Source organism: Thermobia domestica, chromosome 10 (genome assembly GCF_964235325.1).
Source record: "Thermobia domestica chromosome 10, izTheDome1.hap1.1, whole genome shotgun sequence".
Taxonomy (NCBI): domain Eukaryota; kingdom Metazoa; phylum Arthropoda; class Insecta; order Zygentoma; family Lepismatidae; genus Thermobia; species Thermobia domestica.
Window position 1 is genome coordinate 262,723,999 of NC_137463.1, and position 13,107 is coordinate 262,737,105.

A 13,107-nucleotide genomic window follows, 5' to 3' on the forward strand; every position below is an offset into this window, starting at 1 on the left:
AACACTGGAAAAATTTCGGTAAGTATCGCTCAGACCCTGAGTTACAGCGAACACAACTAGATTCGAACCAGCAACCTTACATGTCTGATTCATCTCTAAATACAGCCAACTAAACAATAAGATTGTGTGTATACGTCAATGCTAGCACTGAGTCAACAAGGTTTTCTTCAAGGTCAAAGTTGCACACGAAGTAAAAAGATGACAACGCAGATCTTCTATCTTTCTATATGAAACATAAACCTAGTGTAACCGCTCGCACTGAAATGTGTAATGTAACATAATCTGTTCGTCTTCTTTTCATACGCGAAACTGTTCGCACTGAATGGAGTACGACGGCTCAGCGCTTCAATCCACAACGAAGTAAGTTCATGTTTCCTCCTATCATTTTTCATCATCGTTTCAAGGGGACGTTAAACTCAACATTTCTTAAACTAACACAAAAATCGAACTCGGGACCATGACATAGTAATCAAAAACTGAACTTCTCAATGGGCCATAGTGGCTCAAATATGTGAGATCTCTGCTTCAATCCGCAAGCAAGTAAGTTTATGATGTTTTCTCATTTCTCATCATCGTTTCAAGTGGGACGTTAACATTTCCTGAAACTAGCACCAAGAATCAAACTCGGGACCATTGCATAGTAATCAACACACATGTACGATGGCTCAGCGCTTGTCTCTACTGTATGAGGTCACTGCTTCAATCCTCAGTCAAGTAAGTTCATGTTTCGTCCTATCACCGTTTTCGCGGGGACGTTAAATTCCACATTTCCAAGAATCAAACTCGGGACGATTGCAAGGTTCACTCCTAAAGCGGAACAAAATGCACCCTAAAAGGGAACGAGGTGGACCACCCAAATTTTGTAGTAATATATATTAGGGTCCAGTACTATGATACCAAATGTTTAAATTTGGCAATTTCTAAAACTTAAGGGACGTTAAGTTACCATTCCCGGGGGTGCACATATGTACTTATGTTTCATAATAGGGAATGGACTCCTATACATGGCCATATAACCATATAAGGTAATAGGATCTCATCCAAGGAAATGAATTAGGTCAAAAAAACCAAACACGTGGTACAACGTAATGCTTACGTTTATATTTTGGCAGTTTTATACCCCTAAAAGGGGAACGAGATAGACCACCGAAAAATTTATAGTGATCTATATTAGGGTTCTATACTATTATACCAAATGTTTAAATTGGGCAATTTCCAAAAAATTTAAGGGGTGGGCCAAGGCATCCCTGCCGGGGTGCACAAATGTACCTACGTCTTACAATAGGAAAATAAACACCTGTATACACCCATATAAGGTAATAGGACCTCATCCAAGGGAATAAAATAACCAAAAACCAAACACGTGGTTGTACTAAAATTTGGCAATTTTGTACCCCTAAAAGGGAACGAAGTGGACCACCCAAATTTATTATAATACATGTTAGGGTCCCGTACTATAATACCAAATATATAAAATGAGCAATTTCCAAAATTTAAGGGGTGGGCCAAAAGTATCCCTCCCGGGGTGCACAAATATACCCAGGTAATGGACCCCTATACATGACTAAATAACTATATATATAGGATAATAACCTCATCAAAGGGGATAAAATCGACCAAAAACCATTGAAGGGGTGGGCCAAAAGTACCCCTCCCGGGGTGCACAAATATACCCATATCTTATGAAAGGTAATGGACCCCTATACATGACCATATAACTATATATATAGGATAATAACCTCATCAAAGGGGATAAAATCGACCAAAAACCAAACACGTGGTACTACGTATTGCTTACGTTTATATTTTGGCAATTTTGTACCCCTAGAAGGAAACGAGGTGGACCACCCAAATTTATCATAATACATATTAGGGTCCTGTACTATAATACCCAATGTTTAAATTGGGCAATTTCCAAAATTGAAGGGGTGGGCCAAAGTACTCCTCCCAAAAATTTCAAGGGGTGCATTAATATACCCATGTCTTATGAAAGGTAATGAATCCCTGTATACGCCCATATAACCATATAGGGTAATAATACCTCATCAAAGGGGATAAATTAGGTCAAAAAAAAACCCGAAATTTGAATTTTTTTGGCAATTTTTTACTCATGAAAGGGAACGACATAGACACCCAATACTGATAGAGGTACATACTATGGTCCTAGGCTACCACACCAAATTTTTAGATTTGGCAATTTCCAAAATTTAAGGGGTGGTCCTATGTACCCCTGCCAAAATCTAGAGGGGTGGTCCTAAGTACCCCTAGGTCATTGACACGGGCCAGGGACCATGGGTCCTGGGGGGTGGTCCTATGTACCCCTGCCAAATTTTAGGGGGGTGGTCCTAGGTACCCCTAGGTCATTGACCCCGGCCAGGGACCATGGGTCCTGAGGCAGGGACCCAGGGGCCAAAAAGTTAGGCAAAGTAAGGCCATTACTACTCACCTACTTATCGAAAAGATTATTTCTTCAAAGCTTCGTCGTGGCTAAGTGTGTGTAGACCTACTTTTGGTGTGGAAGACCCCGGTTTGATTCCTGGCGGGAACGAGCGCATGTGGTTCGGATCCACGTTAAGTTTACGTGTCATACCTCGCTCCTGAAAGGAACACTAAACTGAAATTAAATCAAGGCTAAACTGCCGCAGATGGTGGGCCCGTATAAAACCTAAATGAATTTGTTTTCAACGTTGTATTACAACTTATATGTTCTCCCTTTCATTTAACTTACCCTACAATCACCCCTGTTTCACTCCTAGCCTTCTGTATTTACTATTAATAACAAATATTTCATACTTCTTTGGCTCTTTCCTACATCAGTATAGTATTACTACTCAAAATTAGTACATTTGAACTGTTACAAACTACCCTTAACACTACGTACTCTTTAATGACTAAAGCAATTTAGACGATTAAATATCATGTCTTCCCAAAGGGTGAGATTAAATTTACATTAAATTTGCACCAGTCGAGCTTGTGCTTATGTCACGTGGTATTTAGTAAACTTTGCACACAACTTTATTCATAAAAAAAAGTGATTTACTTGCATTAAGAAACATAGCTGAGCGAGCGAAGGGGGTTAGAAGGCCCGCTGGGCTTGTTTTGTTCCACCTTGACCCTATGATAATACAGCAGGATACGTCCTAAGTTATTTATTAACACAGTGGGTTTGAGACACTGTCAGATTATGTTCTACTGCCACCTCACCTCGTGTCATATCAATCCGCGAACACGTGCAGTCCATAATTTAAATTACGTTTTCTCCCTTATTAATCACAGTGATGACCTTTCTCAGTGATGACCTTTCTCACGTTTGTTACCCTAATTATCACATTTAGTCTGATTCTGTTCATAAATTTTGTATTTCGGGGCCGCATCCAGGCCCGTATCCAAGGGGGGTCTAGGGAGCGCCCCAACTCTAAATTTTTACCGGCCTCCATAAAATGTTCGCGGAAGGCTTGCAAATGAATTATAATATGGTGATAAACTATAGTATGGTTGGATCGCCCCCCCCCCTAACTTCTACCGGGCCCCACCTAAATTTTTGGGCTGGTTACCGGCCTGCCGCAATCTACTGCAGTTAACTCCAGTTCAAAATGATTATTTCTTCATTTCTGTCCATCTATTTGTCCATTCATCCAGCCGAATGTACGCACACACATCTGGATGTCGCATCATTCAATGTACCAGAACGATATTAAATTTAAGATAACTGTTACAAGAGTCTGCAAGTGAATTTTACGAAGTGTTTTCCTATACTTAAAATAAAAGTGATTTTTTTAAGCCTGATAATAAACAAATGCTATTTCCTCAATAAAGATCAAAGATTTTGTGAATAGTTGTACATAATTAAATTAAAATAATTAGTTACTGTACTACGTAACTTCATACATCAAAATTCCATTATTGATGCTGTTCTTCGTTTAAGTTATTTCTTGAGGGAAAAAAATTAAAAGTAGTAGTTTATTCTTGCAGTGAGTTCTTGAACACGCATTTCTTCAAACACGACTCAAACAATTCTATTTATATATAATAAATAAATCTTTTAATCTCGACCCTACAGTGTGGTTGAAGTCATTTGTCACGAAAAGAACCACAGCGGGTAGTTTACTCTTCGAGATAAGTTATTTTCTATTTCTGCTGATTTTGTCGAGAACGGCATAAAATGGCAAATTAATAACTAAACCACTTCGTGGCACAAGATTTTCAATACAGTCGCGATAGAAATATGTCGCTTGCGATTTCGACCACTGGCTTACACCGGCATGTAGTTCGGCGTCAGTATCAAAGTGTTGTGTAGCGAGCCATCTCTTCATCACTGGGAAGAGGTGGAAGTCCCTCGGCATCAGATCTGGGCTGTATGATGGGTGATCGAACACCTCAAATAAAAAAAAAAAACTATCCAAGATCTCTCAGGTACGCTTGGCTGTGTGTAGAGGTGTGTTGTCGTCCTTCACTCATTATATGCACACTTAACACAGTTGGCGATGGATTTCAACTGGCTTGCTTATTTTTTTTTTTTTTTTTTTGCCAACAAAGACCTAATTACAGAACGCACCTCACAAGAAGTGGGATTTTCTATTGCAGCGTACATTGTAACACAACACAGAAAGCACATACAAAGAAAAACCCCTTCTCCGGACAGCGGTATATTGTACAAATATACGGTATCCTCTTGCTTACTATAGAAATCAGTACGGAGCATACGTTATCCGTATGCCACATAGGCACTGCCCTTAGATGTTACATCATGCCGTTGCAGAATGTCTGACATCTAATAGTTTTCCGTATACCTATATCACATGCATATACTTATGTTACTTTCGTTAGCTATATGTTATATACGTCCATTTGCATATGAGATCCTGACCTCCTACATTGTTTCATACAGACAGTACGTATAGATGGAACACTTATACAGAAAGTATTTATAAAACATGCGTTTTCAGTTATACGTCTGTTGTACGTTAAGTCCAAAAACTACAGGAATTACTTATGTAACCTATCTTTTTAAGTACGTCACCTACATTTTTTCTCAGTGCACTAGATGCGTCACAGTCCTCATGTTACCAGAGCAGGATGCGTACTGAGTATGGCAACGTTCTGACACCAAGATGGCGACTCTAGGCCCACCCACTGCTGTGATAGATCAAACGTCTACTACTTTCTGAACAGAACTCGATCACTATTGTAATAAAACGAAAACGTTAAATTAAATACAGGATACAAATAGCATTACAAAATTACTATCTTTAGGGTGATTGTTGCTATTCTTTTAGATTAAATTCGAATTGTTGGGGCTCAGCATTCCTCTTCAGGACAGAGGCTGTATGGGACGTGAAGCTACAGCTTAAGGTTGAATCCGAAAATATCTTAATGCGTTCAAGGCTCTTTCACGTGAATCGAACCGGGATACCAAAGCCACGAGCGCTTCAATGTTGACTTGAGTTTCAACACATATTACTTTTTTTCAGATACTTTAATTATCCAAATACGGAAGCTGTGCACCATATATCATAACTAAAGTTAGTAATACAAACACGTAAATTCTCAGCTTCGTGACAGAATAGTTTTCACACAGTTCAGAACGTTCTAACCCTTAAGAGTCTTCATCCCGTCGAAATTAAAATACCGCTAATTTTACAGTAATTATGTGATATCTTCGAATAGATAAAAGATAATTGAAATGTGGAACAAGAGTGCCCTAGTCAATATTATTTTGCGTGAGGTACTGTTATCACAAGTCACTTAGTGGCTTTATATTTTCAGCTGTTTAGAAACGCGAAAATAAATGCCAATTTTCAAAATGGCTCGAAATCGAAAGCAGATAAGTGAGTCGTGATAACGGTTTCTCATGTAAGATAACGGTGTATTGTCTAGGGCGCTCTTGTTCCTCCTTTCGATTATCTTTTATCTATTTGAATATATCACATAATTACTGTAAAATTAGCGGTATTTTAATTTGACCGGGATGAAGACTCTCAATGTATAAATAATTAAAAAACCTGAAATCTGAGTTTAACGTTCCAGCCTGTTCAGCTAAGGCTTTTTCAAAAAAAAAAAAAAAAAGTTGGTACGGAATATAAGAAAAAAAATCTATATCCATCCACTGATGGTTCGGATTCAAAATTTCTAAAGGCTTGATTTTTCCCCTTTCTTTTGTAATATTGCAGATCTCCATTATAAAGAGAGGACATAAAAATAAATGTCCAAATAGAATTAACACTGTTCTAAAAAAAAAAAAAAAAAAAAAAAAAAAAAAAATCGTATATTTTTACAGTTTTCCTTGTGCTGACAGTTTGTCAATCTGCACGTTACGGAGTTTATACTGTGTATAATTGTTTCTTAAGGTGGATAAGATGATACTGACGTTGACCTTAATTATTTGATTTCTACCTTATCACTTCGAGATGTGGTGCTTCTAAATATCAGTTCCTTCAGATATTAGTCTGTCTATATGATTTTTTTAAAATTTTATTCCTTAGTAATTATTTTTTAGTTTTCCTAAACGCATTTAATCTTCTAAATCTGTACCTTTCCCACTAAATTTATTAGCAGTTGAAACATTTTATAATTGTATATAAATTTACAGTCACTGTCCTTGTTTGTACTAGACTTTAAAATACACCATTCGCTTCACGCGTTTGTATAGAAAAAAAAAAAAACATGGCGATCACCATGGTAACGGAAAGGAAAAGACATCACTATTTCAGTCTATACCCCGACGAAACCCGCGAGCACGATGTTGTACACCACAAACTTACTTGGCCGGAGATCAAACCAAAAACCCAACGCCGGGTCAGTTATACCTTAAGAATCTAGCCACAAACTTCAGTTCATAAATAAGAGTAATAATAATAATAATAATAATAATAATAATAATAATAATAATAATAATAATAATAATAATAATAATAATAATAATAATAATAATAATAATAATAATAAAATATAACAATGAAATGCAATAAAGGATATTGAATAGTGACTTGAATGACGTCCCTGAAGTTGACCCCATCTCTCCCAAATTACACCAAACGTTGCACATTGTTAGTGCATCGTTAGTGCACTTAAATCCACTAAGCACTAACGTTAGTTCTATCAGAGTTTACGACATATTGAAGATTTTTGATGGGACTAACTGCATATGAAATTATCCCTCGCACATCTTTATTCAGACAGATTTGCACCAAACTTATCACATCATTAGTGCACTAAAACACACTAAGCACTAACGTTAGTATTACCTAGAGACCGGATGTTTAGGCACTAAAAACCTGAAAAATAGGCAGGCAAATAGGCACTTAAAATTTCAAAAATTGGCAGTAAAATAGGCACTAAAATGTAACTCGAAATAATGAAGATAAATACTCAATACTATTAAAAAATAGATTCAAGTCATAGATAATGTTCAAAGAATATAGAAATATACCTGTTCGTTAAAAATATCTTCTTTTACTGTATATACAAAAACGAGGCATGTTATGCATTCCACATACTGGGTGAACCTGAAAGATGTGCACATATTTCGGGAGGTGATTCGTAACATGAAAAAAAGACAAAAAAAGCTGTTGCATGTTGTCGAGTTCTGCGTCGTGTTCGAGTGACAGGGGTGCCAACTTGGAATCGAAAATCGAATCCTGACAATTGGAATGGGTCATAAAGGTGTGCACATACTTCAGGAGATGATTCGTGACATTCAAGAGGACTTTTGTCTTCTTTTCATGTCACGAATCACCTCCCGAAGTATGTGCACATCTTTCAAGTTCATCTTGTATAGCTATATATTGCAAAGTACCACATGCTTGTGTTCACAAACACATAATATACGTAAATATGTGTGTATTATGTTACATAAATTATATATTTTCCCAATGAAGGCTTATTTTGAAGAAAATGCATAGAATAGGCAATATTAGGCGCTAAAGCAATTATTTAGGCAGTAAAGGTCGAAATAGGCAAAATAGGCAAAATAAAATTGGCTTAAATCGAAACTATAACCCCCCATATAAACTTTAAAACGTTATTTTTGATCATATCTTTAATATTAAAGAATAGGCATTTTGCCTAACATCCGGTCTCTAGTATTACCATATTTTGGGATTTATTCAAGATTTTTGGCGAGGGGGCCAACTTCAGAAATATCAAATTCTACACAGATTGACTTAGAAACATGAGGTTAACGGCAGTTGTTAGTGTTTCGTTAGTGCACTTAAGCACACTAAGCACTAACGTTAGTGTTTCCACATTTTGGGATTTATTTAAAATTTTCGGTGGAGGGCCAACTTCAGAAATATTAAAATCTATACACATTGACGTAGAAACATTGAATAGACGTAGTTAACGGCAACCGTTAGTACATCGTTAGTGCACTTAAACGCACTAAGCACTAACGTTTAGTGTTACCATCTTTTGGGATTTATTTATAATTTTTGATGGAGTCCAACTTCAGAAATATCAAATTCCATAGAAACTGTTAGTGTTTTCTAGAAGCACTAGCGATGCACTTACTAATGACACTAATTTTTTATTAGTAATTGAAGTTGAGGCAAATTCACGGTGACCACCAAAGATATTTTACTTGTAGCACCTACATTAATGAAGCATTAATGTTAGGGGTTGATGTACTATGAAGCACTTACATACAATGCACTAATGATGCATTAGAAGAGATTATTAGTGCTTTTGAATTTGACGGAAATTTGACGCAATGAAGAATTCAACATACATTTCTTATGTGAGTTTCGTGACATAACTACACTAATTGTGAAGCTCTTACGAAAGTGACAGTGTTTTCTAGTAGCACTAACCATGCACTAATAAACGGCACAATTTTTTTAAGTTAGTGCTTGAAGAGAGGACAAGTTCACGCTGCCCCCCCCCCCAAAGGTTTTTGCTTGTAGCACCACTACAATGACCCCGTCGTCAGTGACTTCAGAAAAGCAAGGCTTTCGTCTGTCCAAATATAGAACAGGTAAAATAAAATTAAAAAAAAAAAAACTCCAAAAGACGTAAAAATCCTTTTGTCAATCTTCTAAAGAATGTGTATCGTTCTTGAAAGTACTTATCCTATACTTCGTCACCGATTATAAAATAACTGCTCTAAGAGAGGCTAGGTTTTTTGAAAGGTAACGGAACTAATTTTCTACGAATTGAAGGTAATGATTCAGAATAATTAAGAGACTAATAGACAGCACAACATTGCTTCACGTCTTGCAAATAAGAACAGAAATAAAACACTGAACTGCTGGACAAGACTGTACTATTCATAAAGAATGCAATGCGGGTATGTATTGTAATAATAAGAAAAATAATGTCGACAAAAGCATAAAATCTAATTTTATAAGAAATATGATGACAAGAATTACCAACATTAGTAACAAAACTGTAGAGGATAACATTAAGAAGTTTGAAAAGCAGTTGTATGAGAATGGGTATAGTAGAAGGGATATATGTAAAGCTTCTATGGATTCCAGGAAATATGAAGAAGGGGAGGAAGGAAAGAGGTAATATGCAAAGGTGTTATTGGGTTAGGGGAGGAGAAAGAAATTTTTAAGAAGATGTTAAAAGAGCAGAGTGTGAGAGTGTATAGAAAAGGCAATAGGAAGCTGTTAGAGTTAGTAAGAAGTAAAGGGGGAGATAGAAAGAAAAAGGAGGCAAAACGTGTTATATATTGTATAAAATATGTAGATTTATGTATATGAAATATGTTGGAGAAACGGGTAAATTGTTGAATGAAAGAATTAAACAACATAAGAGTAATGTAAAACATAGTAGAGAAAGTAATGCAATATTCAAACATGTCAAGGAAAAAGGACATAAGCTGGACTTGGAGAAAGTTATTGTGTTAGAATATGAAGAAAGTATGTTGTCTAGAAAATGGAAAGAGACATGGTGAATAGAAAAGGGAGATAAGAACTTAATGAACTGGAGTAAAGGCTTGAGTATTAATAAAGAATGGAAAACGCTTATTAACAAACACAGGGAATTATATGTTAATGCTACTTCATGATGTTTTTCTTGTTATTTTGAGTTGTTCTCTGATTGGTCGAGTAGTCTTAGATTTGGACGTGTATGATTGGCTTCAACGGGCGTCATTGATTGGCTAGCTGTTCCGACCAATGAAGGAACAGGTAGGTTTTGTGGCTACATTGTGTACAGATTTAGTCTATGTCTGATGAGGATCTTGGTTAGAAGATTGAAACGTAACATCTAACGTATGTATTTTTTTTTTTCTTTCTTTTTTTTTTTTTTTTTTGAATAGCACAGTCTTGTTCAGCAGTTGAGTGTTTTATTTGAAGATAATAGAATAAACGAGAACAGAAATATCATTAGTATACTAAGTTTGCCTGAAATTGACTAGTTATAATCAACATTTTCCACAAAATGTTTTTGTTCAAACGCACATTAGGCACATTTATGAAATGATAAAATATTTAACCCATTATTTCTTATTTTTTTTCTTAAACTTATCTATAATCCTTTAGTAAATTTTTATAAGCATTTATTAAAACAATTTTTAGAACTGGAATTACCTATACAAATCTAAAAATTAATTATGTTGTCATCTATTAAGGAACTAAATAATCAATCTCCGTCAGTATCGACTAAGTCAAGTTCTTACCCTGCCGCAATGCCGCTATAAGTTGTAAATTATTGATGTATCTGTCTGGCAGGGGCGGATCCAGGGGGAGAGATCAGAGCAATGCCCCCCCCCCCCAGAAGAGTAAAACTTTATTATATTATATTTATATAAATAAAACCCATTCCAAAGTGAAGAGGATAGCCTGCGATGATATCAAACCCATTCGACAAACAAGTAATTTACGTTGCATAGCAGTCAGGTACTATTACAAGACTGTCACGAAGTCCATCAGGATATGCATAGTGATCGTTGCAGGTGAAGATGATGAGAAAATTATTGAATTAATGAAGTCGGTTGAGATAATCACTCTAACTGTCTATTTGCAACGAACAGAATTAAAAAGTTCACTTTCGTTGAATATCGTGTGGAGTAACGGACTAGTATTAACATTACGATTGTGTAAGACCTACTAGTGTTATAACTGGATGAGTTCAAACAAACAAATGATTGACAACATTAAAGTGAGTTTTAAACAAACCTCATTCAAAAGTTCTGCTTACAATTGCAGTTAGGATTAAGTGGAATTCCGTGATTTGTACTTTTTGTAGTTTTACATTCATTGAAAGAATCGATTATTTAGATTTGATTTGACTTGATTTTTTGTTTAGCGTTCCTTTCAGCAGCAAGGCTATATGAGACGTGTACTTACAGCTTAACATTGAGTCCGAATCACATGAGCTCCCGCAGGGAATCGAACCAGGATCTTCCACGTGAAAGGTTCATACACTAACAGCTTAGCCACTGGGAAGCTCTTTATTATTTGGATAATTAGTAGTTACAAATAAGAACCGGTGAATGCTGGGATAACTTTGGTGTCGAGCGTTACAAGGATACATTCGATTATTATATATGTCATAATCCTTACATTTTGAAGAAAAGCGTCCTTGCTTACTCCAGGAAATAAATGCAATTAAGACTCTTTCTAAAAGCTGACATATTTTCTGTTGTAATTTACGGGAATGTAAACCTCAAGCGGGCCCAAGGTTGAGGAACGTAATTCGTTGCTAAAGCTGAAATTATTTTCCTAGTTGAAATTATATAGTTTTTAAAAAAAATTCTAAATTCGTTTGTCTTTTTAATTTTTCTTAAATTAAGAAATCAATGTGATTATTATTTCGTTAAAGCATTTAGAAAGATTTATTTCTTTTTAGAATTCTTAAAAGCAAATGGTTATCACTCATATCGAAATTTATGTGTAACTGTGGTATTTTTTGCAAAGTTATTTTAACTTCCTACATTTTGAAAACTTCGGAAAATTCTGTTCTTCTTCATTATACATATTATTATAATTATATTGAGAGATAGCTGACTTGACAGTTCCAGGTTTAAGTAATCTATTTATTCATAATTTTTCTTCATTAACAAAAAGCCAATTGAGTCATTCGGCATTTGAATTTTTAAACATTATATATATATCATTTATTTTGTTCATTATACATGTAATATTATAGATGGAATGTTGAAAACTCGTATTCGTATGATGCATTGGTTTACGGAAAATCTGGTAGCTGTTACGAGAAGTTAGTATCGAATATTTACTTGACGCCAAACAGCAGATTTCAAGATAACGCATAGGAGCAGATTGAGTGTTGAACAGAAGGTGACGTTTTCGTACACACTTTCGTACAACATGAGCTCCATGTAAACAGACTATTCAGAGATTGTATTGTCAATTTGAAATAACTGGTTCTGAGGTTGAGAAGAATCGATGGCTCGAACTTAAGTGTCCGCACCCCTGAAAACACTCAAGCAGTTCGCGTTGATTTGACACTAAGTCCTAGGAAATCAACAAGAACGACCGCTGCTGACTAGTTCTACTTGAAAGATAAGGTCTTCACAAGGTAGCCTGCAAGCAGCTCAAATCAAGGCTCTCATGATGCAGTTGTGCCGTCTAATTTCGGAAGATTTGTGCAGGAAGGTTGTGACAAATGTAAAGGTTCGCTTTTAAGAGGTTGTGAAACAAAATGATCACATTGAAGACATACTACATTGAACTCAATTTCTACGCTCATACAATTAATTCTGCACTATTTTTGTAATATTTTGATGATAAGTACATGTGTAATGAACGAAATAAATGGTATAACGTATTTCGTGCGCCACGTTATATATATATATATATATATATATATATATATATATATATATATATATATATAAATTCGTTTGCTTCTCGTAAAATATTCAGCTCAGCCAGTCCGATAAGTACTGCGGTAGTACGGTGTATCTTTTGAACCTTGCTGCATTTCGATGTTCTTTGAAATTACTGCTATTTCTATATTTAAAGTTCGATATAACTACGCAAATACCTTGGGGGAAACACCATCTTGGGGGAAAAGTAGGCTACCAATATTTTTTGTCAATTCCATTCACTCTCTTTTGTCCAAAGAATGGAACATGTAATAATCGGACGGTACAAGTATGGCGGGTGGAACAGTGTTTCCCATCCAAGGCGGAGAATGGTG

General features: G+C 35.7%; 1 protein-coding gene across 1 annotated transcript in view; it reads left to right on the forward strand.

Moving 5' to 3' along the window:
- The window catches only part of LOC145661923 (pyrokinin-1 receptor-like), a 108,282-nt gene that overhangs the window by 36,047 nt on the left and 59,128 nt on the right, over positions 1-13,107 (forward strand). The gene's annotated exons all lie outside the window — the stretch shown is intronic.